This window comes from Pteropus alecto, unplaced genomic scaffold (genome assembly GCF_000325575.1).
Source record: "Pteropus alecto unplaced genomic scaffold, ASM32557v1 scaffold25, whole genome shotgun sequence".
Lineage (NCBI taxonomy): Eukaryota > Metazoa > Chordata > Mammalia > Chiroptera > Pteropodidae > Pteropus > Pteropus alecto.
The window spans coordinates 33,491,957-33,497,069 of NW_006441955.1; positions in this window are offsets into that span (position 1 = coordinate 33,491,957).

The following is a 5,113-nucleotide window of genomic DNA, read 5'->3' on the forward strand; positions in this document are numbered from 1 at the left end:
GGAAAGAGCTTTTTGGGTGGGCACAGAGCCTGAAAGACCATACAGTGTCATTGGAGGGTTTGGGGGAAGGGAAGGACCAGGAGCCATTGTAATGGGAGGCGAAGATGGAGGACACGTTAGATCAGTTTGAGGGTGCCCCGTACAGCCACTCACATCAGAGAACTCTTTAGTTTATCCTTCAGGCAGTAGGAATGGGAAGGAATTTAAGCCCATCTGCAGTTACATTCAAAGCCTGGATAAATCTTACAGTCTGTCTGAGACCTTCCTCTCTGTTTTCAAATCCTTATAAAGAGAAAAAAACTACCATCTGGTCTTACAGAAAATCAAAGGCTGAAGAGAGAAGTGTAGGTAGATTGACAATGCCCAGAGCAAACTTGGCTGTGCATAATGAGACTCATAAACATGAATGTGTTGTTTTGACTTGTTCTTGGCGTTAGGGAACCCCAAGGAAACCACTCAGCAGACTCGTTCTCCTTTGTCCCTGCCTCTTCCTCTTCTTTCACACTCTAGTTTCTTCCTTTACTTTGCTGCCATTTTTTAAAATAGTTCAGTCGATTGTGGGAAATTTACCCTGTTTAGAATCTGGAAAGTCATAAAGGAAACCACTCAATTAAACTGAACTCCGAGTGTCATTCTCAGGGCAAAACTTTCCTTCTCCCTCTGCCCCAGTCCCTTGTGGTGCTGGGATGCTCATTTGCTGGTGCCATTGGTCTCAGAGCACATGAGGATGCATGCAGTTTGTATCTGCCCTCTTCTCTGAAGCCCACTCCCTGGTGAGCCCAGGCCGCCCGCTTGAGTCATGTGGGCTGGATGGTCCAGACCAGAAGGTGCGGAGGAGGACGTGGCTTGGCTCAGCCAAGCGTCCCTGTCTGACCTCTTGCTCTTTTTCTGTCCCCAGAGGAAAGGTGGAGCTTTCCTGCCACAGAACTTAATTTCCTTTTTCCTTTCTTAGAACGCTGCGTTCCTATCCTACCTCCTCGGCAGAATGGGACTTGACGTTTCCTATGGACAGTGCTCTACAGAATCCCCTTTTCTCAAAACTAAGGGCTCTGATGGGCCTTCTGAGAAAAATGCAAGTTGAAAAGCTAGAAGTCATCCCCTCTCTCATTGCCATGGTACCATTTCTTAGTGTATTTTGCACTCCCTGCTTTCCTCGAGGTGAGGCTCAGGTTCCGGCAGGACCCTGGTGAACTTGTCATGGTGGGAGCTATTCTGTCATCTGAGTTCAGCCCAGCTATACCCAGGGACCCCCTCACTCTTCCAACCACTTTCAGACACAAAGCAAACACCGCCTCTCTGAGTGGGAGTCAGCTCCCACATTGGCTGCCCAGAGGAAGGTGATACAACCTGGAAATGATAGAAATTCATGCCCTATTGGGTGAACTTGAACCCAAAGGTGCTGACCAATAAATTCTACTCCCTCTCTTCCTCTTATAGGTCCTTCCTAGGCTCAGTGGCTTGGTACGCCCTACTGGAGATGTTCCACGTTACAAAGAAACCACCTGTGTTTTATCGTGAAGCTGTGACCAATTCGTTAATGAGTATTCACTTTTCTCCTTTCCTGCCTTGATTTTCCTTTTCTCTCATTTTTCAAACCCTGCCATTGCACCTCCCAAAGAAGCATTAGCAGGTAACCTTTGCCTCAGATCGTTTTCTAGGGAACTCAGTAATGGTGGCCCACTAACCTCAGAGTAACTCTCTGGACCCATGAATGTGGTTTACAACCATCTCTCCCAACACCTTTTAAAGCCCCCAAATGTCATTCCTTGTTTCTGCCTTGGAGGAGAACAGATTGAGATCTACAAATCCTTGAAAACACTTAGTCAAAAGGAGAGCCAACACGGCACTGTTAACAAGAGGAAGAAATAAAAGATGGAAACGATCTCAGCTTCCAAAAAACAAAATGATTTTTTTTTGTAAGTGATAAGTTTTTACAATAAAATACAAGGTATACATTAAAAATAATGTTACAGGCATATTTATCAATATATGAACTTATTCATGATGTGAATAAGTTGAAAACAATTTTAAACTAAGTACAGCATAATCTCACTTTTGCAAGAAACATATATATTGATGACAGGAGTATGAGTGAATTCTCTTTTATTCTTTATATGTATCAATTTAAAGTTTTTTCTCTATAAAATATATATTAATTATGATTTTTTATTTAAAAATAAAAGTATCCTCAGCCTGGTGCTCACAAACACACATTTTGCCAGCAACATGCTATAACTTTAGGAGGAACATAAGATAAAGACCTCAGAGGGAGACTTTGGAAGACTAAGGATAACAGATAAGCTTTTATAGGCTTTTATCTTTGGTGAGAATTATTAACAGGATATGGTTTATCATTGTTCCAAATGATATATATTTGCTGAAAGATAAGGGTAATGTATCTATATCTCTAACAAGAGAAAGGTTATGGTATTGCCTTTGTAATTATCTTTTGTGAGGCAGCTCATCAAGCATGCCCATGTATTTCATTACTTTATTATAGTTAATAATTATACTATTCCTAAAATAGATATATTGTTCCTTGAATACTTCTTTTGGTATGCTTTTTGTTCTTGAGAATTTTTAAGAATAAATCATTGCATTTGTACAGGGTATGGCAAATGGTGGACAGTCTATTTACTCACATACACTAAGCTTTGTCCATTTTTCATAAAGCTAAACTGGGTCATGGGGCATCAGAAGTTGAAGACACCGACTCTTCCCTCAGTGAGCTAGGAGGGGACAAGAACCAAAGAACTGACTTCTGCAGTTGACTGTAGTGGGCACTCTATGCCCAGTCAAAAGGAGAGCCAACACGGCACTGTTAACAAGAGGAAGAAATAAAAGATGGAAACGATCTCAGCTTCCAAAAAACAAAATGATTTTTTTTTGTAAGTGATAAGTTTTTACAATAAAATACAAGGTATACATTAAAAATAATGTTACAGGCATATTTATCAATATATGAACTTATTCATGATGTGAATAAGTTGAAAACAATTTTAAACTAAGTACAGCATAATCTCACTTTTGCAAGAAACATATATATTGATGACAGGAGTATGAGTGAATTCTCTTTTATTCTTTATATGTATCAATTTAAAGTTTTTTCTCTATAAAATATATATTAATTATGATTTTTTATTTAAAAATAAAAGTATCCTCAGCCTGGTGCTCACAAACACACATTTTGCCAGCAACATGCTATAACTTTAGGAGGAACATAAGATAACGACCTCAGAGGGAGACTTTGGAAGACTAAGGATAACAGATAAGCTTTTATAGGCTTTTATCTTTGGTGAGAATTATTAACAGGATATGGTTTATCATTGTTCCAAATGATATATATTTGCTGAAAGATAAGGGGGTAATGTATATATCTCTAACAAGAGAAAGGTTATGGTATTGCCTTTGTAATTATCTTTTGTGAGGCAGCTCATCAAACATGCCCCTGTATTTCATTACTTTATTATAGTTAATAATTATACTATTCCTAAAATAGATATATTGTTCCTTGAATACTTCTTTTGGTATGCTTTTTAGTTCTTGAGAATTTTTAAGAATAAATCATTGCATTTGTACAGGGTATGGCAAATGGTGGACAGTCTATTTACTCACATACACTAAGCTTTGTCCATTTTTCATAAAGCTAAACTGGGTCATGGGGCATCAGAAGTTGAAGACACCGACTCTTCCCTCAGTGAGCTAGGAGGGGACAAGAACCAAAGAACTGACTTCTGCAGTTGACTGTAGTGGGCACTCTATGCTCATGGCTCTCAATCCAATTTGGGAAGCATGAGGTGTCAGGAGATACTTCCCCAGAATAAGTGAGGTGTGAGCCGTAGTCTGAAGGATGCGTGGGAATTAGCCAAAGAGAAGGAGAAAATCATCTAAGCAGAGGTTAGGAGACGTAGAAGGAAGCAGATCCAGGGATTGGAAAGTTAAATCTGTTCATCAGTGCTGTCAGAACTATCTGTGCTGATGGAAAACTACTATATCTATGCCGGCCAAAACAGTAGCCACTGCTACATGTGGCTATTGAACAAAGGACGAATTGAAATTTTAATTTTATTTCATTTTTTTTAATTTAAATTTAAACAGTGACATGTAGCCGGTGGCTACTGTATTTTTTAAACGACTTTATTGAGGTATGATTAACATATACAAAGCCATACATAATTTATGTATACAACTTGATGAGTTTAGAGGTAAGTATGTTACCTGTGAAATAATCACCACAATCTATGCCATAAACATCTCTATGACCTCTAAAAGTTAGCTCCTGCCTTCCTATTATTACCGTGTGTGTGTGTGTGTGTGTGTGTGTGTGTGTGTGTGTGATAAGAATACTTAACATAAGATCTACTGTGACTACTGTATTGAACAGCACAGTTCTAGATGAGATCTGCTGCTAGATCGCATACGTTGTTTTTTTCCCGGTAGGTTTCATTTTTATTTTAAAGGTGAAAGGAGTCACTGCAAAGTTTCAAAACAGAGTAATTACTTGAGTAAACTTAGAAGAAATATTACTTGAAAATTTGGAAGCAAAGTAATTCAACCAGTTTTTAACACGCAACATGAGTTCACTTCCCATGACCTTCTTAGAGAAGGTGACAAAAAGGAAGTATATAAAACAAACACGGCCATAAAATTCATCTTTGGATTTAGCCTACTACAAACCAGTAAGTAAAAGATAGCCATCACAACAGGACATTCAGTAAATGACATTAATGGACCATTCCCTAGGGTGAACATAAAAATGGCCAATTAAACACGTAAATGGGATTCCTACTTTTCAACAATCAAATTAGTAAGGTTTTATTTTCAAGACTGTTTATTGTCGAGGATACAGATAAATAGTCACTCACTTAAGTGTCTTTAGGAGAATAATTTGGTACATTCTTTATGGAGGCCAGTTTGGCAGTATTTTAGCAAAAGCCTTAAAAATATTTAAGTTCTGTCAGACAGCTATTCCATTTCTGGGAATTTGCCATTAGAGAGTAATTAAAGATTCTTGCAGAGATGCATGCGCAAGGCTGATCGTGTCTGTATTTCATAGAACATACAGTGGAGAAAAAAAAGGAGAAATTTTCCTCTATCCTTCTAGGTTCTTTCA